The 26879-nt window shown below is 42.3% G+C and overlaps 1 long non-coding RNA gene across 2 annotated transcripts in view; it reads right to left on the reverse strand.

Annotated features, from left to right (window-relative positions):
- Window positions 1–16660, reverse strand: part of LOC119507347 — a 77672-nt gene extending 61012 nt beyond the window's left edge. The window contains exons 1-3 of one of the 2 annotated variants that reach the window (XR_005211209.1): window positions 16289–16660; window positions 14180–14299; window positions 9820–10978 (exon numbers count right to left, since the gene is read on the reverse strand). This is a non-coding gene — a long non-coding RNA (uncharacterized LOC119507347). Of the gene's footprint in view, window positions 1–9819; window positions 10979–14179; window positions 14300–16288 lie in introns of those variants that run through there. The other variant, XR_005211210.1, reaches the window with a different exon arrangement.
- Between the last annotated feature and the right edge of the window lie 10219 nt (window positions 16661–26879).

Below are 26879 nucleotides of genomic sequence, written 5' to 3' on the forward strand. Positions count from 1 at the left end.
ATAAGGACTTCAATTGGTCTACAAATCCTAAAAGAACCCTATCAAGTTCAGCAAATGCCACGAGGCCAAAAACAACAGAAAATTATAAAGCATATGAAAAAAACAGACGATACGGATAACACAAGCCCAAGCACCCAAATCAAAAGACCAGAAGAGACACAGCACCTAGAGCAGCTACTCAAAGAACTAAAGATGAACAATGAGACTATAGTATGGGAGACAAAGGAAATCAAGAAGACCCTAGAAGAGCATACAGAAGACACTGCAAGACTAAATAAAAAAATGGATGATCTTATGGAAATTAAAGAAACTGTTGACCAAATTAAAAAGATTCTGGACACTCATAGTACAAGACTAGAGGAAGTTGAACAATGAATCAGTGACCTCGAAGATGACAGAATGGAAAATGAAAGCATAAAAGAATGGGGAAAAAAATTGAAAAAATCGAAATGGACCTCAGGGATATGATAGATAATATGAAACGTCCAAATATAAGACTCATTGGTGTCCCAGAAGGGGAAGAAAAGGGTAAAGGTCTAGGAAGAGTATTCAAAGAAATTGTTGGGGAAAACTTCCCAAATCTTGTAAACAACATAAATACACAAATCATAAATGCTCAGCGAACTCCAAATAGAATAAATCCAAATAAACCCACTCCGAGACATATTCTGATCACACTGTCAAACACAGAAGAGAAGGAGCAAGTTCTGAAAGCAGCAAGAGAAAAGCAATTCACCACATACAAAGGAAACAGCATAAGACTAAGTAGTGACTACTCAGCAGCCACCATGGAGGTGAGAAGGCAGTGGCACGATATATTTAAAATTCTGAGTGAGTAAAATTTCCAGCCAAGAATACTTTATCCAGCAAAGCTCTCCTTCAAATTTGAGGGAGAGCTTAAATTTTTCACAGACAAACAAATGCTGAGAGAATTTGCTAACAAGAGACCTGCCCTACTGGAGATACTAAAGAGAGCCCTACAGACAGAGAAACAAAGAAAGGACAGAGAGACTTGGAGAAAGGTTCAGTACTAAAGAGATTTGGTATGGGTACAATAAAGGATATTAATAGAGAGAGGGGAAAAATATGACAAACATAAAGCAAAGGATAAGATGGCTGATTCAAGAAATGCCTTCACGGTTATAACGTTGAATGTAAATGGATTAAACTCCCCAATTAAAAGATATAGATTCGCAGAATGGATCAAAAAAAATGAACCATCAATATGTTGCATACAAGAGACTCATCTTAGACACAGGGACACAAAGAAACTGAAAGTGAAAGGATGGAAAAAAATATTTCATGCAAGCTACAGCCAAAAGAAAGCACGTGTAGCAATATTAATCTCAGATAAAATAGACTTCAAATGCAGGGATGTTTTGAGAGACAAAGACGGCCACTACATACTAATAAAAGGGGCAATTCAACAAGAAGAAATAACAATCGTAAATGTCTATGCACCCAATCAAGGTGCCACAAAATACATGAGAGAAACACTGGCAAAACTAAAGGAAGCAATTGATGTTTCCACAATAATTGTGGGAGACTTCAACACATCACTCTCTCCTATAGATAGATCAACCAGACAGAAGACCAATAAGGAAATTGAAAACCTAAACAATCAGATAAATGAATTAGATTTAACAGACATATACAGGGCATTACATCCCAAATCACCAGGATACACATACTTTTCTAGTGCTCATGGAACTTTCTCCAGAATAGATCATATGCTGGGACATAAAACAAGCCTCAATAAATTTAAAAAGATTGAAATTATTCAAAGCACATTCTCCGACCACAATGGAATACAATTAGAAGTCAATAACCATCAGAGACTTAGAAAATTCACAAATACCTGGAGGTTAAACAACACACTCCTAAACAATCAGTGGGTTAAAGAAGAAATAGCAAGAGAAATTGCTAAATATATAGAGACGAATGAAAATGAGAACACAAAATACCAAAACCTATGGGATGCAGCAAAAGCAGTGCTAAGGGGGAAATTTATAGCACTAAACGCATATATTAAAAAGGAAGAAAGAGCCAAAATCAAAGAACTAATGGATCAACTGAAGAAGCTAGAAAATGAACAGCAAACCAATCCTAAACCAAGTAGAAGAAAAGAAATAACAAGGATTAAAGCAGAAATAAATGACATAGAGAACAAAAAACAATAGAGAGGATAAATATCACCAAAAGTTGGTTCTTTGAGAAGATCAACAAGATTGACAAGCCCCTAGCTAGACTGACAAGATCAAATAGAGAGAAGACCCATATAAACAAAATAATGAATGAAAAAGGTGACATAACTGCCTATCCTGAAGAAATTAAAAAAATTATAAGAGGATACTATGAACAACTGTATGGCAACAAACTGGATAATGTAGAGGAAATGGACAATTTCCTGGAAACATATGAACAACCTAGACTGACCAGAGAAGAAATAGAAGACCTCAACCAACCCATCACAAGCAAAGAGATCCAATCAGTCATCAAAAATCTTCCCACAAATAAAAGCCCAGGGCCAGATGGCTTCACAGGGGAATTCTACCAAACTTTCCAGAAAGAACTGACACCAATCTTACTCAAACTCTTTCAAAACATTGAAGAAAAGGGAACACTACCTAACTCATTTTATGAAGCTAACATCAATCTAATACCAAAACCAGGCAAAGATGCTACAAAAAAGGAAAACTACCGGCCAATCTCCCTAATGAATATAGATGCAAAAATCCTCAACAAAATACTTGCAAATCGAATCCAAAGACACATTAAAACAATCATACACCATGACCAAGTGGGGTTTATTCCAGGCATGCAAGGATGGTTCAACATAAGAAAATCAATCAATGTATTACAACACATTAACAAGTCAAAGGGGAAAAATCAATTGATCATCTCAATAGATGCTGAAAAAGCATTTGACAAAATCCAACATCCATTTTTGATAAAAACACTTCAAAAGGTAGGAATTGAAGGAAACTTCCTCAACATGATAAAGAGCATATATGAAAAACCCACAGCCAGCATAGTACTCAATGGTGAGAGACTGAAAGCCTTCCCTCTAAGATCAGGAACAAGACAAGGATGCCCGCTGTCACCACTGTTATTCAACATTGTGCTGGAAGTGCTAGCCAGGGCAATCCGGCAAGACAAAGAAATAAAAGGCATCCAAATTGGAAAAGAAGAAGTAAAACTGTCATTGTTTGCAGATGATATGATCTTATATCTAGAAAACCCTGAGAAATCGACGATACAGCTACTAGAGCTAATAAACAAATTTAGCAAAGTAGCGGGATACAAGGTTAATGCACATAAGTCAGTAATGTTTCTATATGCTAGAAATGAACAAACTGAAGAGACACTCAAGAAAAAGATACCATTTTCAATAGCAACTAAAAAAATCAAGTACCTAGGAATAAACTTAACCAAAGATGTAAAAGACCTATACAAAGAAAACTACATAACTCTACTAAAAGAAATAGAAGGGGACCTTAAAAGATGGAAAAATATTCCATGTTCATGGATAGGAAGACTAAATGTCATTAAGATGTCAATTCTACCCAAACTCATCTACAGATTCAATGCAATCCCAATCAAAATTCCAACAACCTACTTGGCAGACTTGGAAAAGCTAGTTATCAAATTTATTTGGAAAGGGAAGATGCCTCGAATTGCTAAAGACACTCTAAAAAAGAAAAACGAAGTGGGAGGACTTACACTCCCTGACATTGAAGCTTTTTATAAAGCCACAGTTGCCAAAACAGCATGGTACTGGCACAAAGATAGACATATAGATCAATGGAATCGAATTGAGAATTCAGAGATAGACCCTCAGATCTATGGCCGACTGATCTTTGATAAGGCCCCCAAAGTCACTGAACTGAGTCATAATGGTCTTTTCAACAAATGGGGCTGGGAGAGTTGGATATCCATATCCAAAAGAATGAAAGAGGACCCCTACCTCACCCCCTACACAAAAATTAACTCAAAATGGACCAAAGATCTCAATATAAAAGAAAGTACCATAAAACTCCTAGAAGATAATGTAGGAAAACATCTTCAAGGCCTTGTATTAGGCGGCCACTTCCTAGACTTTACACCCAAAGCACAAGCAACAAAAGAGAAAATAGATAAATGGGAACTCCTCAAGCTTAGAAGTTTCTGCACCTCAAAGGAATTTCTCAAAAAGGTAAAGAGGCAGCCAACTCAATGGGAAAAAATTTTTGGAAACCATGTATCTGACAAAAGACTGATATCTTGCATATATAAAGAAATCCTACAACTCAATGACAATAGTACAGTCGGCCCAATTATAAAATGGGCAAAAGATATGAAAAGACAGTTCTCTGAAGAGAAAACACAAATGGCCAAGAAACACATGAAAAAATGTTCAGCTTCACCAGCTATTAGAGAGATGCAAATTAAGACCACAATGAGATACCATCCAACACCGGTTAGAATGGCTGCCATTAAACAAACAGGAAACTACAAATGCTGGAGGGGATGTGGAGAAATTGGAAGTCTTATTCATTGTTGGTGGGACTGTATAATGGTTCAGCCACTCTGGAAGTCAGTCTGGCAGTTCCTTAGAAAACTAGATATAGAGTTACCGTTCGATCCAGCGATTGCACTTCTCGGTATATACCCGGAAGATCGGAAAGCAGTGACACAAACAGATAACTGCACGCCAATGTTCATAGCAGCATTATTCACAATTGCCAAGAGATGGAAACAACCCAAATGTCCTTCAACAGATGAGTGGATAAATAAAATGTGGTATATACACACGATGGAATACTACACGGCAGTAAGAAGGAACGATCTCGTGAAACATATGACAACATGGATGAACCTTGAAGACATAATGCTGTTTGAAATAAGCCAGGCACAAAAAGAGAAATATTATATGCTACCACTAATGTGAACTTTGAAAAATGTAAAACAAATGGTTTATAATGTAGAATGTAGGGGAACTAGCAATAGAGAGCAATTAAGGAAGGGGGAACAATAATCCAAGAAGAACAGATAAGCTATTTAACGTTCTGGGGATGCCCAGGAATGACTATGGTCTGTTAATTTCTGATGGATATAGTAGGAGCAAGTTCACAGAAATGTTGCTATATTAGGTAACTTTCTTGGGGTAAAGTAGGAACATGTTGGAAGTTAAGCAGTTATCTTAGGTTAGTTGTCTTTTTCTTACTCCCTTGTTATGGTCTCTTTGAAATGTTCTTTTATTGTATGTTTGCTTTCTTTTTAACTTTTTTTTCATACAGTTGATTTAAAAAAGAAGGGAAAGTTAAAAAAAAAAAAAGAAAAAAGAAAAACAAGGAAAAAAAAAAAGATGTAGTGTCCCCTTGGGGAGCCTGTGGAGAATGCAGGGGTATTCGACTACCCCGCCTCCATGGTTGTTGGCATGGCCACAGACATGGGGGACTGGTGGTTTGGTGGGTTGAGCCCTCTACCACGGGTTTTGCCCTTGGGAAGACGGTTGCTGCAAAGGAGAGGCTAGGCCTCCTTATGGTTGTGCCTAAGAGCCTCCTCCCGAATGCCTCTTTGTTGCTCAGATGTGGCCCTGTCTCTCTAGCTAAGCCAACTTGAAAGGTGAAATCACTGCCCTCCCCCCTACGTGGGATCAGACACCCAGGGGAGTGAATCTCCCTGGCAACGTGGAATATGACTCCCGGGGAGGAATGTAGACCCGGCATCGTGGGACGGAGAACATCTTCTTGACCAAAAGGGGGATGTGAAAGGAAATGAAATAAGCTTCAGTGGCAGAGAGATTCCAAAAGGAGCCGAGAGGTCACTCTGGTGGGCACTCTTATGCACATTTTAGACAACCCTTTTTAGGTTCTAAAGAATTGGGGTAGTTGGTGGTGGATACCTGAAACTATCAAACTACAACCCAGAACCCATGAATCTTGAAGACAGTTGTATAAAAATGTAGCTTATGAGGGGTGACAATGGGATTGGGAAAGCCATAAGGACCACACTCCACTTTGTCTAGTTTATGGATGGATGAGTAGAAAAATAGGGGAAAGAAACAAACAGACAAAGGTACCCAGTGTTCTTTTTTACTTCAATTGCTCTTTTTCACTCTAATTATTATTCTTGTTATTTTTGTGTGTGTGCTAATGAAGGTGTCAGGGATTGATTTGGGTGATGAATGTACCACTGTGTAATGGTACTGTAAACAATCGAAAGTACGATTTGTTTTGTATGACTGCGTGGTATACGAATCTATCTCAATAAAATGAAGATTAAAAAACAAACAAACAAAAAAAAAAAACAGAGGGGTTAGAGAGGGAACCAGAATGTTTGGGTCCAACATGCAAAAAAGAGCTCAGAGCCACAGAGAAGAGATGAAATGGAGTGATGGAGTCAATAATGCCACAAATGGAAGTTGTCATGGAAACCCCTGTTGGAAAGCAGGCAATTGGAGTTTGGAAACTGACTGAAGCAAGACTTGATGGCATGAGAGAAGGGAAATGTATGAAGCCCCAGGATGAAATCCCCAGGAATGGAGTCATCACGCTGCCACTGTGACTATGAAGTACACATCATTGCTAGGAGACTCGAGCATGACAGATCTGAAAGCCCGATCTGTCCAGCCAGGAGGTCTATGACTAAATGTGTTAGAATCTTCCTTTTGTGGCAATACAGTGTCCGTGACTCATCTTGCAGAACAATGTGATAGGTGGGTGGAATCTCTTTTAAAAATTTCAAAGAAGAATAGGTACCCTGGCCATATCTAATTTTTAGCAGAAATCATTTCTACTTCTACATTTAAATATTAAAAGTACAGGCAGATAAAAACAATTGCTGCCATGATTTTTTTTCTGTTATTTTCTTTTGCATCAAGTATTCCCTTCTGAATATGGACATGAGGGTTGTGCAGACATATCAAAATTGATTTCCCTGTTTTCTGGCTGAAACAAATCCTGAAATTATATGATTATGGGAACTTATAACATTGGCACTCATAATGCACATGGATTGGTTTTCCATAAATTACTTCTTAAAGAAGAGTCTGTAGTACTAAATGTACTCATGTGGTTACAAAAATTTTCCAGAGAGGAAAAGCAGAGAGAGTGCCAAAGAGAAGAAAGAACTCTTTTAGTATCACATTGAAACTACAGAGGGCTGATTCAAAAGCAGAGTGTATTTGTATGTTCTGATCCCTAGAAATGGAAAAGGATTGCTCAGGACACTGAGTAAACTCTTGGTAATAGTGCATATAAGAAAGAAGTAAACAAGTTACCAGGATGTAATATGTAGGGGAAAAAGGGCAGGTAACTTCAAGAATATGAAGCTCTATCATGAGCAGTTCTGACCAGTCCTGACTCAGTGTCTGTGTTAAATAATGTAATGTGTATTCATTATGACCTCAGTGGCTTTCTTTTGTCCATATGTACCATAAATCATACCCCAACTTGCAATTAGCTACAACTGGGACTTGAAGTTACATGATAAAGAAAAATGTTATGCTTTTAAACAATTGGTATGTTTTTAGCTTAATGTTATAACCAGCTAGTGTAAGTATATTATGTGTATATTTCCAAATATACAGGTTCAACTGAGGGGTATGCAATTTCAAGACTAGACAACCAGGAGAAGGAAAGAAACCAGACAACAAAGAGATGAGGCATGACCCAGGCCAGAAGCAAATTTGGTTGTATGATTTGTTACCTGGACAGATGGGGCAGGAATTCAATGTTTAACCAACATTGATTGGAACCAAAGTGCAGTTTGGAGCCCAAAAGTGAGTAAAGAATCAGAGCAGAACTGTCTAGGCAGTGGTGAATACCAAAGTTGGATAACGACAGCACTTTGATTTCAGACAGGTTGTCCATTGTAGTGCACAACTTCAAGGGGTTGAATGGGCAAGGGGACAAAGTTGAGTTCCCTTAGGTTCCGGTTTGCTAATGCTGCTGTCATGCAAAATACCAGAAGTGGACTGGCTTTTATAAAGGGGGTTATTTAGTTACAAAGTTACGTCTTAAGGCCATAAAAGTGTCCAAAATAAGGCTTCAACACTGAAGAACGGCGGGTGGCGTCCATAACACCTCTGTCAGCTGGTAAGGCACGTACTGCCGTCTGCTGGTCCCGGGATGTATTTCAGCTACTCTCTCAGATGCTCTTGGGGTGTTTTGTCCTCTTATCTTCTCTGGAGCAGCCTCTGAGTCAGCATCTCAAAGCGTCAGTGAGGTCAGTGAGCGTCTGGGCCTTGGCTTAGCATAACCTGGGGCATTTTCCTTTCTTTGCTCTCTGTGCAAGCTCCCTTCAAAGAACTCCAGTAAACTAATCAAGACCTACTCTGAAGGGTGGGGCCAAATCCCCATGGAAACATCCAATCAAGAGGTCACACCCTAATAAAAAAGATCAATCTGCCCCCACAAGATTGCATTAAAGAATATGCCTTTTTCTGGGGGACATAATACACACAACCCAACACACCTTATATGACAGGCCAGCAGAATTTAGGGTCTGAGCCAAGTGGGCTGGGATCCACCACTGGGGTTTAATTCTTGCAAAGCATTCAGAATACAACTCAGGAACTGAAACAGATGTGGAATCCTAATGATTTTTGCAAACACAGATGGGCCAAAAATAGTTGAGCTTGAAGTTGAGGCTTGGCTTAAACTCATGTCTGAATCATTGGTTACCTGAGTTGTGTTGGCTAAGGTTTGGTCAGGAAAACAGAAAATCATTCATATATTTCCAACATGAAAAATTTAACATAGGGGATCTTTACAAAACTTTTGAAAGGCTAGGGACCAAAAGTCAGCAAAAGCTGCTGTTAGAATTTGGGAAATCAGAAGAGCAAAAATTGCAGGAAACGTTAATCAGTGATCTCGGATGTCTGCAACAGCACTACTGGTGATTCGCAAAAGGACTCCTGGAAGCCGTTATCAGAATCTCACATGTGACACTGATGTTCAAAGCAGCAATACTCACAATAGCCAAAATCTGCAAACAACCCAAGTGTCCTTCAACAGATGATTGGATAAACATGGTATACACATACAGTGGAGTAATACTCAGCCATAAAAAGGAACAAAGTTCTGATAAATGCTACAACTTGGATAAACCTTGAAGACATTATGCTGAGTGAAATATGGGGAATGGGGAGTTATTGCTCAATGGGTACAGAGTTCCTGTTTCCAGTGATAAAAAAATTTTGGTAATGGATGGTGGCGATGGTAGCGCAACATTGTGAATGTAATTGATTCCACGGCATTCCCACATGTAAAAATGGTTAAAATGGCAAATTTTTGTTTTATATATATAAATATACATATACCCACACACAAAAAAAATCTCACGCATGCCATCTAAGAAAACCTATAAGGCTGCCTATTGCTACTGCAGGAACAATGTTGTTGTCTCCTTCTCTTCTAGCTCTTAATTGCACTTAAGATTTTCTCATTGGCAGAATCTAAGCTGTAAACCTCTGACAGGACTTCTGGGGAATTAGTTTCCAGGTTTTGCAGCCCTGGTGAACCAGGGAGAATATGGAAAGGGGAAGAGATAATTTGGAACAAGGCCTAGGTGAGAAACACTCATAATCTCCCATTGCTGGTGATGTGATCCTAAAATGCATCCCTGGAATGGGTCAGATTGGCTCAGGACCTTGGTTAGGCTGTCTGCGTGGGGCCGATGCTGGGGGAGCAAAGTGCAATGGAGGCAGCAGAGTGTATGAAAGTCCTTGGCAGGATGGTGCTCAGATGTGTGTGGCTGGATTGAAGCGTGTGTGGGACCTCAAAGGGAGGCACAAGCCCAGTAGGGGTAATGTGGAGGGTGGAATGCTGTGATTTCAAAGTGACGTGATGTGCTTTGGGTTTTAGAACTTTTTTTTGGAGTACGGAGTGTAATTTAGAGAGGGGAAGCACAAACGATGGGGGGACAGCAAGTTAGGAGGAAGATTTATGGTAACTTGATCATTGAACTAACAGTTATTGAGATCTTCCTATGAATAAAACATTATTCCAGACTAGGCAAAAATGAAAAGAGCCTAAATTAGGGCAATGGTGTTGTAAATGGAAAGAAAGAGATAGAAATGTGAGACCTTAAAAAGGCAGATGACAGGGCTTGGTTACTAAGTGGATAGAAGGGAAAGGCACGAGGTCAAACAAGACTCCCAGGTTCATGGTCTGGATGACTCTATGAATGGAACTACTAATTGAGATATGGAACACAGAATAAAAAATGGATTTGATTAGTTCTATTTTGGATATGATCAGTGTGAAACATTTTAGGATGTCTAAATGGGGGACTCCAGTAATTCACTGAAGATGAGGATATGGATAAGGCTGGCTATTCCCCTTCCTGGCAGATCAGCAATGGTGGTAACCTAAATGTGTGGTTTTAGAGGCACTGTTAAGGGCCAGCCATTGAAAAAAGAAGCTGTGTCCCTCCCCCATTCCTCTAGACCAGAGCTATTTCCTAACCCAGTTTGATGTCTGCAATCTTACCATTAGCCCTTTCACAACTTTAGCTTAAAGCTAAAGCCCTTCAAGCTTTTGCAGTTGTATGTCTCCCTACAGCATGGGAGATGGGGATTATCACTTCTGTTACCACTTAGCATGAAGACAGTACTCAGTATTTATATATCCCAGTTACTACTGCTTTCAGAGCCAAGAGTACAGCCGTGAGGAATTAGAAATAGAAGACCAATTCAGTCTGACACAATGCAGTGATGGTCTCTGAGAGACATGAAGGGTTCAAAGAGAAGGAGAACCCTCCTGTGACTTCTGTTCTCTCTTCTGTCTTCATAGATTCCTTTCCCACTTTAGAATTTTTGTTTTATTTCTTTATTTATAACTCAATTGCTGGAATCTCAGGAAACTCCAAGTGCATTCTCTAACCAAAATGAAAGTAACATCAAATGAAATCATGAGTCCATTAAGATTGAATGGTGCATTCCATTAAACTGATTTACATCGTAAAGCAGATGAACAAAACTGGAATCACTCTGTTGGGAGGAGAATATATAAAAGGATTTTTTAGGGCTATCTGAACTGACATGAAATAATTGTGTGCCAAACAGAGAGAAAACAAGAGACAGAACAAGGTGGTGACTAAGAAAAATAGCAGGACTGAAAAACCTGCAAGCCAGTTAAGCTGTGTGACTCATACCTCTCAGTTCTTGGTAGACAGCTGAAGCCAGAGAACATTAGGAGCTGCAGACAAACATTTAAATTAGGCATCCTGGTAGAGCAAGGGCCTGTCCTACAGCTCATATGAGGTCATTATGGGTATGTTGATTAATAGAGCCCCTGGGAGCTCCTTCTAGCAGAAAGCAACAGGTTTTACAAATTGCTCCAAGGTTCATTTCAATTTATTCTAAAGATTTCAAGAAAACAATCACGTGTCAAGAACTCTATCATATATTCCACATAATTCTGCTTGCTTTGGATCATCAAAAAGTGGAAAAAATAAAAAATAAACTAAAGCAGTGATTCACAGTGTTCCCTAGAACTCTAGAATAGTGTGGGGCCATAAAGTTCTCCCAAATCTCTCATCAGGCCAGTGCTGCTTTTAGGTAGTTCATTGATTTATATTAATATAAAGGTCACTGGACAAAAAAAATAGTTTGGAAACTATTAGCCTAAAGGATTGATCTATCTGACAGTATTAGATGTTAGTTGAAAACAATATACAGAAAGGAACATGAAAAAATATCAACAGTCATAATCCCCTGATAATAGGATTACTCTGGAGGTGTATTTGAGCCAGCTTGTAGCAACTTGCAAGAGCCAGTTGTGCACATCTCTTTCCAACTAATTCTGCATTGGGTCACTCCATGTGGGTAGCTTAGATGTCCATGATTTACACCACAGAAACCGGCAAATGCTACAAATTAGCGCTACTTCTGCTGCTGCTGCTGTTGTTGCCAGAAAGCTTCTTATAAAACATTTACCAGAATACCACTGGAACCTAGCCCAAAGATAAGTTGGTCAAGAACATGGCTAAAGTCCTGCGTAGCTCTGACCAAGGGCCCTCTGGGTACAGCCAAGTTAGGCAACTGTGAGGAAGTACATAAAATCTGAAAAGAGGGAAAGAGTTCTTTGTGGGAAGCACACCTTTTGACATAGTTACAGACATGGCCATAGATGAAGGTTCTGGGAGTCAGCTTGGCAAAGTACTAGAGGAAAGACCATGCGGCAGGTGCTACTCAGGTGTGGAGTGGGTGCATTTCTCACCTGAGACCAAGAATTTGAGATCAAGGAAGACATGGGGAGAGCCAACAATGCTGGACTCAGAAGGACTAATTTACAGGGGATTCTGACAACTAAATTCTGCTTCCACCGACGGCAAATGCATTCTTTAGATATCACCCAGTGGTTTCCTAGAGGAGGGTCAGCAACCCGGGGCTGAGTAACTGCGTGATGTGGCAGAATCTCTCTGAGAGGTGCGGGATGGAGACCATTTATCTGCAAGGCCCGAGGCTCATGCTGGGCTGAGCCAAAGATGGCAAATCTCTGCTCCCTTCCCAGGTTCTAAGACTCTCTGACAAGATGTGTTATTCACTCTGAAGTGGTTGCCAAGGGAGTGGAGGAAGAGCAAAGGCCTTCCAGAACAGAATCAGAATGGCCCTGGAAAACCGTAGGAAGGAATATTCTTCCACTTTGAGGTAGAAGTCAATCTGTTTGGATGAGCCTGGGGATGGCCCTGCCTTTGCCCAGAAAGCCCTCTCAAAGTCCCTCTGAACCATATGTATTTCAGATGTAGGGAATCAACTCAGGGGATCAAAAAGCAGAGCACCGGGGAATCTGTGGACTGGGCTTCGCATTTTAACCATCTGCCGAGCAAATGTGTGTCACTGTCGTGGGGGCAGCCAAGCAGAAGAGTGCTGGCAACAGGGCTGGTTCCTCACAAACTCTGCAGGACCAGTTCACAGTGGGTGTCTGCCCAACGAAAGCTGAGAGCAGGCAAGTTTTTCCACAAAAGGTGGCCCTCTGTCCTGATGGCTTCATCTGGAAGGAAGGGAATTTTGCTTCCTCAGGAAAACACTGTCAGATTATCTAGAAGCGACTTTGGAGTAAGCAAGGGCAGCCTTTAGTCAGTATTCAAAATATTTAACAGCAGGTTTAATAGGAATATGATCAATCAGAACAGGCGCTGGTCTCCGTGCTGGGACAGACTCTTGGAGGCCTCTTGCTGCACCAGCTCGAGCCCCTTAGATCTCTGATTATGGGGAGGGCTGGAGGGTCCTGGGGGTTCATGAAGCGCAGGTGACTGGGACAGCAAGAGGGCACTCTGGGAGCTAGGGGCAGCACAAACCACTACAGAACTATTTCAATGTTTTAACAACCCATGCATCCTGGCTCTGGGAATCTGAACATACAGGACCATGTGGGCCAAAGAGGAAAAGTCCCTTCCAGCTCTGTGTTTCAGTTTATATTATTGATACTCAAGAGTCTAACCTTGTGAGCTTGGAGTTGAGCTACTGGGATCTTGGGTGTGTATTTCTCAAATACATGTGAGATTTCAATTAGTTTCTTTCTTAATCTTCTCCATTTTTAAAAAGCACTCTTGGATGTCGCTCTGATGACGTTTATTTATTATCTTCCCCAAACCTGCTAGGGCAACCAGTTCTGTTCTCACAATCTTGAGTCACGCTCAATGCTCTGTGTTTATCAACTAGCCGAGAAGGGTCTGAGTCTGCATTTAGCCCTAAATAGCTATAAACAAGCGAGTAGCAGCCGCATCCCTTTAAAAGCCTTTTTAGGAAGAGTCACACAAGGGGCGGTGTGACATCCAAGGAGCTACAGGTGTGAACAGCTACGAGTGAACAGGAAAGAAGGGCAGGGACTGATAAGAGAAACTGGGCTGTGTCACACGAAGCAGTTTCCCCCTTTCCTGGAGATGAGTTGTAAAGAAACATTTCAGCATGTTTATCTGTCTGCCCAGCCCTACTTAGGGAAAAATGATTGCTCTTTGCTTCTTGTTACCATGTTCAGATGATACTATGGCAACCAGGCTGCATAAAAGGGGAGGGGGAGGGGCGGATGCTGCTTAGCAACTTGAAGATTTTTAAAAGGCAAGTACTCATTTTAACAGCAACAGTTTTAAAATGCCAGTTTTGAGGAAAGAAGAGAGAAGAACGTGAGGGAAAGCAAATGAGAATGATACAGTGGAGGAATTAAAAACAGAGATATCTGCATGGTACCGTTTCGAAGCTCTTTTCTGTACATCCTCATGGAAATCTTGTGAGCTCAGCAGGCCTTCTGGTGACTGATGAAGAAACTGAGGCTCACAGAGGGTGAGTGGTGTCCTCCTGGTCTGCCAGCTAGTCAGGGGGAAGACGAATTAGAAGGCAGACATCCGATTAGAAAGTCCACCCTCTTTACATCACATCATGTTTTAAAAAAAAAAAGTAATCAAGAAACCTAAGAGAGAAAATAAAACCACATACAGCTGTCAAAATGTGAAAAGAGAAGGGCATCTATTTTTTCAGGTAGAAATTCAATAAAAAGGACAAAAACACATTTGAATGTATTTCCAGAATTTGGTTCAAATGACAAGGTGTCCTCTATGATTTATTTACATATTTTTGGCAAAATGTGAGAGAGAATTGACTTCTGGCATCCTTTGAATGAGCTAGCGTTTGCCTGTTTCTGGGACACACAGAATTTGAAGAAATTCCTGGGCACTGCAAGTATCCAATGGGGAGAGAGAAAGGGAGGGAGGGAGACAGAGAGGGGAAAGTTGGAGGAAGAGGAGGAGGGAGAGGAGGAGGGGGAGGAGGAGGGAGGAGGGGGGAGGGGAGGAGGGGGAGGGGAGGAGGGGGAGGGGAGGGGAGGGGGGAGGGGGAGGGAACAGGGAAGGAGGCAGAAGGGAAGAGAGGGAAAAAGAGAAGATGAGAAGGGGTGGGAAGGGAAGGGAAGGGAACAGGAAAAGAAAAGAAGGAAAAGTCTTGTCCTGATTTCAGAAGAAACTGTCTGAGTGGGGAAAACATGTCTGAAAATAGATGACCACGTCATGTCGGCCAGGACTACGTAAACCAAAAACGTTTCAAGTTCCTAGCCCCATTCTTCACCGGCTGGTATCACATTACTCAGATTCTCTGCCACCCCAGCCCTCCACTCCCATCCCAGAAACAAAAGACTAAATGGCTTAAAAAGCAAACAGAGCTCAAACATAGAGTCATAGAATGATTGTGATATTAATTTTGACCAGAGTGTCCAATAACAGGTGACAACTACAATAAAGAAAACACAATATGTCAGGCTAATGAGCGTTCTCTGAGGCAGAAAGGTTTCTGTAAATCATGACCTTTTCTCACCTACCTCAGTGCTGAAGAGATGCCATTCAAGACAGGCAAAATTAGAACCAACCTAGTCCAAACTAGTGGAAGTTTTGTCTTTGTTTGGGGGGCTAGGTAGAGTGTGCAGATGGAGGCACACATGGACAAAAAAAGCTACTTGACCAGGTTTCCTGTTCTTTAGTCAGTCCTCCATTCATTCATCCGCGAACATTTACGGATGGCCTGCTGTGTGCCAGGCACCGAGAGCCTGCCATGTTGGTTCTCCTAACTCTCATGCCTTGTGCCGCGCTGCAGGAAGAGGCTCCCCAGGGCCGAGGGCTTCATGCTCTCTGCTCCTGGTGTGTGTCTCCCAGGGAGACACCACTGTTTTCCTCTGATTAATAACACAGTGCTGACAAGACAAGTGGTACTTTGGGTTCCAGTGGTCACAACCGAGTTAAGTGCATGCTCTTCTCCTCATTGTTTCCACTTGCTCCTAACTGCATGGCTGCAGAGGCAGGGAGAATCAGTAAACAGACTGCCTCCCTTTGTCCTCGCTCCAGGGGTCCAGGTTGTTCAGAAAGCTCCCAGGTAACCAGGTGCCACCTCACTTTAGTTCTAAAAAGTCAAGATTTTGAAGGGGTGAGGGGACACTGGTCTCACTTCTGGCACAATAAATATGAAATTAGTGAACTTATGCGATCTGTTCCTAACTGGGCCACTTGCTTCCCCGTCCCACTTTCCCACCACTCCCGTCCCATCCACACCATATGCGCCAGCCATACTGAACTCCTTAGGAGCCCCCACACATACCTCCTTGCCTTCATTCACACTGTCCTGCCCAGAAGCCTTCCCATACCTGCTACCTGACAGCGTAGCCACTAGTTGAGGGCAGAGGCTCTGCAGCCAGAGTTTTGGTACTGGCTTCCAAATTCTCTCATTCGTAAAGCTGCGTCACTGTGGGAAAAGTTGCATAACCTCCCTGTGCCTCGGTCTGCTCACCAGTTAAATGAGGAAAATAATGGTTCTTACCTGTGTTGTTTTCTATGCTGCCATAATAAATCACCACGTACACAGCAGCTAAAGGCAGCACCCACTTCCTAGCTCATAGTTCTGCAGGTCAGGTCTGACCAGTGGGTTCTCCGAAATCAAGGTGTCAGCCTGCTGGATTCTCATGAGGAGGCTAAGGGAAAGAATCCTCTCCCAAGCTCCTTCAGGTTGTTGACAGAATCAATTTCTTTGTGGTTCTAGGACTGAGGTCCTCGTTTCCTTGCAGGTTGTTAGCCAGAGATCTCCTTAGCTATCAGAGCCCACTCTCCAGTCCTTGCAGGTGGGCCCCTACATCTCAGAGCCAACAGTAGGCAAATACTTCTCACACTTAGACCCTCTCTGACTTCCCTTCCAGCTGCATCATTTCTGCTTCTAGGCAGAGAGTGCTCTGCTTTTAAGGCTTTGTGTGATTAGACTGGGCCCGCCCAGCTCATTCAAGATACTCTGGCTACCTAAGGTCCATAACCTTAACCATCTGCAAAGTCTCTTTTGGCATGTAACATAAGATATTCACAGGTTCCGGAGATTAATGTGAGGACATCAGTGGGGTTGGGGGGTGGGGGTGGGGTGCTATTATTCTTTAATCTGCCTGTCAAACTACCACTAGGAGTTCTTGTGTGGATTAAATGAGATAATATATGTAAAACACTTAGAACAGGCCTAGCATCTAGCTGGGGGCTATGTACATTTTATCCAGTATTGTAATTACTTACCTTTTTAAGACTCAGCTAGGGTTCCTCTCCTCGATGAAACCTTTCCTGAGAACCACCTTCCCATTCTTAGCAGCTTAACTCAGGTAGAAGTGGCTGCTTCCTTCTTTGGGTTCCCACAAAGCTCTCAACACATTCCATCATAACATCAGTAATTCTATTTTACTGTATCTATTTGGTCATGTAGGCCTCACATTACTTTGCAAGACTTTTGAGGGCAGGATTGGCTTCTCGCTAATTTCTGTATCCACAGTATAATGGCACATACTATATGCTTAATAAATGTCTGCAGACTGAGTTTGTTAAATGAAATGTTTCTATTCCAGTGATTCCCAAGCTTTGGCAAGTGTCAGAACTGTTTGGGAAGCTTATTAAAATGCAGATGCCTCTTCCCGACCCAAGTTCCCCTACTGGAATCTGGATGGGACCTCGGTGTGTACATTTTTAACAAGGTCTCCCTGAATGATGCTGAAACCACTTTTATAAGCTATAAAAGCTCTTTCATATACATCCCTATTCCACAGAACCTTAGCAGAAAGCAAAAATATCTCAAAAGATGTACCCTGCACTCTGTAGAGTGATTTCTCAAGCTGTCACTCCTCATTTTCTTATTTGCTCTTACAATGCATTTTATGGGACAAGAGTCTTAGGACTCCATGCACCCTACCACCCACTGTAATGTCCTCCTACAATGTCTCTGATGTAAAGTCTCCAGGTTGATCTTGATTATCAGTTTGTGATGAGGAGCTCACTACCTCACGGGGCAATGCATTCATTCATTCTTGGACTAATGCAATTGGCTATAGTTATGATATTTATTATCTCATTGAATGGGAAAAAAAAAAAAACCTGTGGGCTAGATATCAACGTTCCCATTTTATAGGCAGGAATAATCAGAAAGACATAGTACACTGAGCTCCTCCAACTTCAGCTTCCCTGGGTGGTTAGCAAGCTGCTAGTGAAGTTTGGAATAAAGTTCAACTCTAAATCCCCCACTCTTTACAAGAGTTGGGAACCTCCTTCTGCTGTGACCTATATTAATTAAACCTAAACTTGCTTTTTAAAGCAAAGCAAAACAAATACACTCACTTTTTCAAATATTAGCCCTCCAAATATTTGAAGGCAGTTTACTGGGTGCTCTCCAGGGCAGTGCTTCTCCAACTTTAACATACACTGAAACCACCTGGGGAGCTTGTGAAAATGCAGGTCCTGATTCACTAGCTCTGGGGTGCAGCCCGAGACTCTGCATTTTGAACAAGCTGCACGGTGAGCTGCCCAACCCCCACCCCTTCCAAAACAGGAGCTCAGAGGAGGCAAAAACACTGTTACGTATTCTTTGAAAATTAGTAAGAAAACCTGCCACATTCTTCTTGTTTCCTGTTTCCCTGCATTTACAACAGTGCCTGACTTACATCATTCACTGAATAAATGTTGATTAGGTTTGGACAGAAGGTAGGCAGGAACAATAAAATGAAACACCACCCCCTTCCTACCCCAATCCTATCCTTCGTTTAGAAAGAGTCTTGCTTCTTACAAATTCCTAAACTCATCTGAATACACAGTCATGTCTCTAAATTAGAAGTAAAAATAACTACTTTGGGGGTGCTGAAGGGATTAGGTGAGAGAATGAATATGAGGTACCTAGCACGGGGCCCTGAGCTCAGGAGATGCGAAATAAATGTTACCTATTATCCCCTCAAACAAAACCAAATCAGACAAAATAATGAAAAAATATGGGCACATATTTGTGGCCAAAACACTATGAACTCTTTTAAATGAAGCAGGAGAAGCGCTTCCACTGGAAAGAAAACGATGCGAGCAGAGCTCGTCGGGCCTTTCCCGAAGAGGACTCGAATGGCTCGCGGCTTGGAAACAAGGCGGCGGGAGGAGCGCGCGGGCGGCGCGGGCGTGCTCTGGCGCCCCCTGCTGGGAGGAACGCCAAACCCGCGCCAGGGACCCGCGACCTCTGACAGCGGGTTACGCAATACCAGGCTGCAACCAGAGCAGGTTTGGGAAAAGAAAATCACGGGCTGCAGGGCGCTTCGCTTCAACCTGAGATAAGAGGAGGGGAGGGCAAGAAAATAACATGTGCCTTCCCAACATAGTAGGCTGTAGGCCATGTAAATGAATTCAGTCTCCCCAGGAACCCTAAAAAGCAGTATGATCATTTTCACTTCATATTTGAAGAACCTGAGGCTCAGGGGAGAGTATGTAAATTACGGAGGGTAACATAACTAGTGAGTGGCCCCGCCAGGTTTTGAATTAGGGCCTCCCTGACTTGAGGATACCAGGTTTCTCCATCTGGCTCTGCTATTCGGTGGCTGAGGGAGCTGGATCAAGTCCATCAGTTATGCTGGGTCTCCGTGCACTTCATCTGTAGATTGAGGAGTTTGAGGTGAATTTAAAGGTTTCTTTCAGCTGTCACATTCTGGGTTTAAACCTTTGTTACTATTTGCTCCTGTTGCATAGAAATGGACTATTGGGTAATACACCCCCCCTCCCCAGGTGGACCGTGTATTTTCATCAAGCAATGCTACTGGGTGGGCAACTCCCACCCCCACCCTGCAGCCCCAGGGATACCGAGTCAACTGCCACATTATCTACAGGCTATCTGGCTTCTTCAAAATTATGTAAAGGGCTTAGAGATTTGTTCTCTGATGAAGCCTTCAAATTTTAAAAATCTGACCATTGGTGAAATGTACGGAAGAGTCAGCCTTTCCCTACCAAGATTTACAGCTCATGCTTCAGAGAAAGGAATGTTCAAAACTGAGCATGTTCATCACATGCCCACGGTGCACATTTTTATGTTCTCCAGGGTGAGTCCATGGGATCCCACCAAATGAGCTGGTGGGATCCTCCATGTTAGGCCTGCCTGCTCTCAATCAGAACCAGTCCTCAAGGAGTTTCAGTGTGGTTCTTCTCTGTATGAAGTGGGTGGACGTTTCAGTCTTGTCTAGTTCAGATACTGGCTCGTGACATTCTTCAAGGTCATTGGGATCTTCAGTTCATAAAATAGCTTAAGGATCTTTTATCTTTTTTTCCCATGGGGTTAAGAAACATCTCTGACTCGCATATGACAACAGAGAATTTCAAAATTCAAAAACATACAAGCTGGAAAGCATCTTAGAGATTATGCAATCCTAGTCTCTTATTTTATGGGTGACGATCTGGGCTATTTGTCCAAATAAGGATAGTTCTCTAGAAACAATGAAAAGAGATGGGCTGAGCATCATTTCCTGGCATTTGGATGGCACCTTTCATATTGTGTTCAAATTTATGAGCAGGAAGCCATTAGGGAAGCTGGTCATGTCATGGGACAGAATCAGGGCAGCCACCATAAAGACAGGATTCAGCCTGATTATCATATTCATCGGCTAAAACAGTTAGGTCTAGTGCTAAAAATATATTAGTGCCTTTTCCAGAGCTCTCACGCTGAATGAACATGGCACCTTGAGAGTTACTCTGGCCTCATGAAAACACTGTGTCCCATTATCTAAAAGAGCCAACATAATGGCCTCCTCTGAACAAATGATAAAATACCAATCAAGCACTTGAGTCTGAAACCGCCTTAGTCAGAAACAGCCAAATTACGGTCCGAAAACATCTCTGGCAAGGTTTCCAGGCTCATAGTACCTGCCAAGCATAATTGAATGTGAGCATGATGAACAATCATGGACCACTGACAGGCTGCAGTGCTCTCAGGACAAGGATTCCCAGCTGGTCATGTCCTGAACTGTTCCATAATTACAGTGAGACTTGGGGAGGCCCGGCTGCAAGCCCCAAATGCTGTCACCCCAGCTCAGATAAAGCTCCTATTCCTATTCCCTTAAAAAAAAAAACCCATTCATTCTGTTATAAGGCACCGTATATTCATTACCACAGCTAATCCCTTCGGCACTCCCTGAAGTAGTTATTTTTATTCCCAATATAGAGATGATGACTGTTATCCACCTGAGTTTAGTAACTTATTGTTTTTGTCCCATCCATCACTTTTCCACTGTGCTGGTTTGGATGTATTATGTCTCCCAAAACGCCATCATCTTTGATGCAATCTTGTGTGGGCAGAGTATTGGTGTTGATTAGATTGGAATCCTTTGAGTGTTTCCATGGAGATGCGCCCCACCCAACTGTGGGTGATAACTCTGATTGGATAATTTCCATGGAGGTGTGGCCCCGCCCATTCAGTGTGGGCCTTGATTAATTTACTAGAGCACTATATAAGCTCAGACAGAAGGAATGAGCTTGCTACAGCCAAGAGGGACACTTTGAAGAATGCACAGGAGCGAGAGAGGATTCTGCAACTTACAGAGACATTTTGGAGATGGCCTTTGAAAGCAGACTTTTGCTCCAGAGAAGCGAAGAGAGGACAAACTCCCCAAGAGCAACTGAGAGTGACATTTTGAAGAGAAACTGCATCCTAGAGAGGAATGTCCTGGGAGGAAGCCATTTTGAAACCAGAACTCCAGAGTAGGCACCAGCCACATGCCTTCCCAGCTAACAGAGGTTTTCTGGACACCATTGGCCATCCTCCAGTGAAGGTACCCGATTGCTGATGTGTTATCTTGGACACTTTATGGCCTTAAGACTGTAACTGTGTAACCAAATATACCTCCCCTTTTATAAATGCCAGTCCATTTCTGTTATTTTGCATCCTGGCAGCATTAGCAACCTATAACACCCTCTTAACATAGAAATTCATGGTTTGTCTTTCATTTCACACCATCTTGGGTGATGTAACCTGGAATGAGGTGCAGAAACTATACAAGAAGAGAGAGCTGCATGCAGCCGTCCTCCCTCCCCTGGGGGTTGGGCAGCGCTCGGAAGGGGGCCAGTTGTTTTAGAGGGAAAGAGTTGACACAGACATATTATGGAATAGCAAGTATATATTGCATGGAGTTTTTAAGATAAAGCACAAGATTTTCAGGAAATTTCTTGTTTGCAGCTGATCGCTTCCATAGATGAAAACTGAGGCTAGACATTTCATCCCATTTAACATTTTGGCTTAGAAATACAATTTGTACTACCATGACTGCATCTACTGTGACTAATTACTACTGCTATTACTACTAAAATCCCCCCACCCACACTTTTGTTCTTTAATAAAAATGGGAGAAAGTCCGGAAATCTAGGTATATTGGGCTGTTGCTGGGGTCAGCCTGAAAATACGTTACTTCCTCCAACTTCCCACCTAAAGACACATGTACTTGAAACCTAACAATGGCTATAATTTAAACAACAATATTAATCAATGAAGGCCAAATCTGTCAACATGGTGGCCATCTCTTGTTCAAACTTAGCACGTACACACCATGCCCGTGTTTGCCTGAGTGGATGGAGGCGGCTGCTCATGATCAGAAGCTGGGTACCTTGCGAGGCAGAGGCTAGAGCTATCCCAGGACCTTTCACCCCTTCCTCCTCCATCACCACCTTAAGAACAGAAAGGACCAGTCTTACACCTGTAATCCTTCTGCAGCACACCAGAGGAAAGATCTAATTTAGATCGCTCAAGGCAGTAAGCAATTTTAACGGTTTGTCAGTTAAGGAAACAGAAAATGTGTCTTCATGCTGATTAATCACAGATGTGAAGATGATTTTGCTGATAGATGTCTGAATGTGACAGTGATTACATAGAGGTCTGCTGATTTCTTCTCTGGGTTCAGAGATGTCATTTGTTGATGTTTCCAAAGGTTTGATGTTCAGTGTGCTGTAAACTAGAAAGAACTTCATTCATTCCTTCTACACATTATTGAATTCCTAGCATGTGCTGTGCACTCTGCTGGCCACCAAGGATACAATGAGGAGCCACCACTGTCCTGTTCCATCCCCCCATGGAGCTTTCCAACTAGAGAGGGAGACAGCCAGATATACAGGCAAATTCAATTCAGTGTGATAGAGGAAATATGCAATGATACAGGGCACATAAAAGCAGAGTTGAGGCCAGACTTTGGGAATTGGAAAAGCCCTCCACAAGAAAAGTTAAGTCTAAACTAAAGACCTAAAAGGAATTAGACACATTCGATGAGAGTGATGGAAAGAAGCTTCCAGGGAAAGGCAGCAGGAATTGGGAAACAAGGAGGAATGCTGTAGGATAAGGTAGAAGGAAGACAGCAGAAAGGGATGATTCTGGAGTTTTGGCATGTGCAGGAAGTAGAACGTGCGTTCTCAGTGACACCCAAGCCCAGATGGGCAGGAACGACACCACATCAGACCCTTCCTAGTGATTCTTGGTTGGGTAGTTCAGGCTCAACTCCCCACTGGCACTGAAATTTATGATCTGGTTTAACTGGGGCGACAGCAGGGTGTGTGAGTAACCATAAAGTTCTGGCAGTGGGATTAATGTTCACCACTTTCCCCTGAACTGGGACATACAGGCAAGGCCCTGACCTCACAGGCCTCACACAGACTAGACCAAGGGGAGAGAAGGGTGTGTGTTCTCCAAGCTGGAGGAGCCAAAACACATGGACAGGGCATGTCACTCCCTTTCCTGCTCTCCAAAATAAACTACAGCTTTGTGAACTCAAAAACTTTATCAACATGTGTGTGTGTGTGTGTGTGTGTGTGTGTCAGAGGGGGAGAGAGAGAGAGAGAGAGAGAGAGAGAGAGAAACAGAGAGAGAGAGAGAGAAACAGAGAGAGAGAGAGAGAAACAGAGATAGAGAAACAGAGAGAAAGAGAGAGAGAGCGATTGAGAGAGAGAGAGAATGGCCTTCCAGTGTGAGGTATTGGGACGAGTGCCTAGGGACCTGAATACCTGCTCTCTTTCATAAGAGGTTCCATTCCAGGACACCAAAAAAGGAAACCTGAAGGCTCACTGGAGAAAATATAGTTCGAATCAGAGCAGAATTGTATACTCAGCCATCGGACATTCGTGGTCTCTGGGTTTATACCCCGTCCACTCCCTGATACTGGAGAAAACCTGGATTAGGTTTCTCTCTAAAGTCAACATGTTCACAGCCAGTGTTAACTTGATTCTCTACCCGCCTTTCCTTTGGGCCTTCAATGAATATATTTTGAGAATATCCTATGCACTATGTTTAAGAACTGGAGCTAACTTCTTACACATAAAATGGCGAAGCTGCTGTGGAAAAGAGTCTGGCAGTTCCTCAAAACAGAGTTCCTTAAACAGAGTTACCATATTATCCAGCAATTCCACCTTACATATATGCTCATGAAAACATACACACACACAAGAACTTATAAATGAATGTTCAGAGCAGCATTATTCATTAAAACCCTAAAGTTGCAAAACCTCAAATATCTATCAACTGATGAATGGATAAATAAAATATGGTATATCCACACAATGGAATACTATTCAGCAATAAAAGAGAATGAAGTACTAATACTATGCTACAATATGGATGACCTTTGAATACATTATGTTAACTGAAAGAAGCCAGTCACTAAAGACCACATATTGCCTATTTCCATTTGTATTAACTATCTAAAATTGGCAAATCTATAGGGACAGAAAGTAGACTACTGTTTGCCTTGATCTGAGGGAATGGGGAATTGTGGGTGATAGCTAAGGAGTACAGGATTTCTTTGTGATAGTGGTGATGGTTGCACAATTCTGTAAATATACCAAAAGCCATTAAATTGCACAGTTTAACTGTGTGAATGAAAAATAAAGCAAGAGGGGGCAACATAAACAGCTGCCGAAAACTTCTCCCCTGATATTCAACAGAAAAGGCAGATAACCTTGACTTGTTCGGAATTCTGGAGGAGGGTGTGGATGGGAGAAGGACCCCACAGATGCTTAACTGAAGAAGAGAGATTTAAGGTAGGAGAACTCTGTTCCGGGCTGGCGGGTCCTCTCCCCTCCCCCTCACTTGGTCTCTTGCAGCACAGAAGAAATACAGAACCAGCAGTTACAATTCATCTCACCTCCCAGCAGGGACACACATTAAAAAACCGTTCACAGCAGTGAGACAGATCCCCATTGTTTGGAGATCAGGGGCATAGGGTAGGACATTTCAAGGCCCACATCAGTGAGGGACAAAGAGTCTAAGAAAATGTGGGCAGAGGCCATTTCTAGCCCTGAAAGCTCTTCCCCCACCCTTGAGGAACATAGTAGTGGTGGCACGATACTTGCCTGGGGGACGTCTGAAAACTGGCAGCTGGGGGAGTCCTCAGCCACAGAGGAAGTGGGGGGCACAGCCCCTCATTGAGTCAGACTTTACCCAGCAAAGTGAAAGTGCAAAACCTGCAGCTTCAGCTTTGCCCAGTCATACAGGAGCACCAGGAGGTAATTAAGTACCACCCAAACAGACTCAGCTGGGCTCCAAGAGATAATTGAGCCCCACCCAGCCAGACACAGCCAGGGTAAAACAGGTAATTCAACCCCACCCAGCCAGACACAGCTGAGCTCCAAGAGGTAATTCAGCCTCACCCGGTCAGACCCAGCCTTGGATCCAGCAGGTAAACACCTTCTGAGGACAATTAAGTCACTGAGCAGTGCCATCTGCTGGGCAGACTGGAAAGTGCAAGAGAATTTTAGGACTTCCCAGAAGCTCTATAGACCTTATCCCAGGCCCAATGAAACTGGTCTCCACCCCCTGCCCAGGAAGCCTGCTCTGTTTAAGTTGAGAAATATGGATGACTCAACAATTAAAGCAGCAGTCTAAAGCAAACCAGGGCTTGCTGGCTGGTGAAAAACAGAACACCACTGGGAGCCAGCAGAATTGTTTCACACACAGAGAATTTCCTGTGGTGCCCAGTGCCTACCCCCCTCCCCCAGAGACAAGATGCTGTGGGCACCTGTTTATAGGGGGATAAAAGGAGGCAGAGCCAATCTGACAACTGGCTGGCAAGAGAGACATAGGCAGGGCAAGAACCAGAATAACAAGGGCTAAAACATTCTGGTCAGTTAAATAGAAGCTATGTTAGAGGTCTAGAATCAGTTGATCTGAACACAGAGGAACAATCAGAGAACTAAGACAACTAGCAAGAAAACCCAAAGTAAAAGAGTGAAAATAACCTCTGGAATAAACAATGAAGGAAATCAATGTCTAGACACCAATAAAAAATTACAAGCCACACTAGGAAAAATGAAGATATGGCCCAGTCAAAGGAACAAACTAATACTTTAAATGAGATACAGGAGTTGAAACAACTAAATTAAAGATGTTCAACCAAACATGCTAAATCAATTCACAAATCAAATCCATGATCTGAGGGAAGATAGGGCAAAAGAGAGAAAGGACATATAGAGGACATTGAGCAAACATAAGGATGAACTTGAAAGTTTGAAAAAGCAAATGGCAGAACTTCTTACAGGAATGAAAACACAATAGAGGAGATGAAAAACACAATGGAGACTTACAACACCAGATTTGAAGAGGAAGAAGAAAGAATTAGTGAACTACAGGGTAGGGCATCTGAAATCCTATACACAAAAGAACAGATAGGGAGAATAATGGAAAAAATATGAGTAAGGGCTCAGGGAATTCAAAGACAACATGAAGCACACAAGTATATGTGTCATGGGTGTCCCAGAAGGAGAAGAGAAGGGAAAAGGGGAAGAAAGAATAATGGAGGAAATAATCACTGAAAATTTACCATCTTTTATGAAAGACATAAAATTATAGAAGCAAGAAGCAGAGCATACCCCAAACAGAATAGACCTGAATAGACCTACTCCAAGACACTAATGAATCAGATTGTCAAATGTCAAAGATAAAAAGAGGATTCTGAAAGCAGCAAAAGAAAAGTGATCCATCACATACAAAGGAAGCTAAATAAGACTACGTGCATATTTCTCAGCAGAAACCATGGAGGCAAGAAAGCAATGGTGTGATATATTTATGATACCAAAAGAGAAAAACCTACCAACCAAGAATTCTATATCTGGCAAAACTGTTC

This window comes from Choloepus didactylus, chromosome 12 (assembly GCF_015220235.1).
Source record: "Choloepus didactylus isolate mChoDid1 chromosome 12, mChoDid1.pri, whole genome shotgun sequence".
NCBI lineage: Eukaryota > Metazoa > Chordata > Mammalia > Pilosa > Megalonychidae > Choloepus > Choloepus didactylus.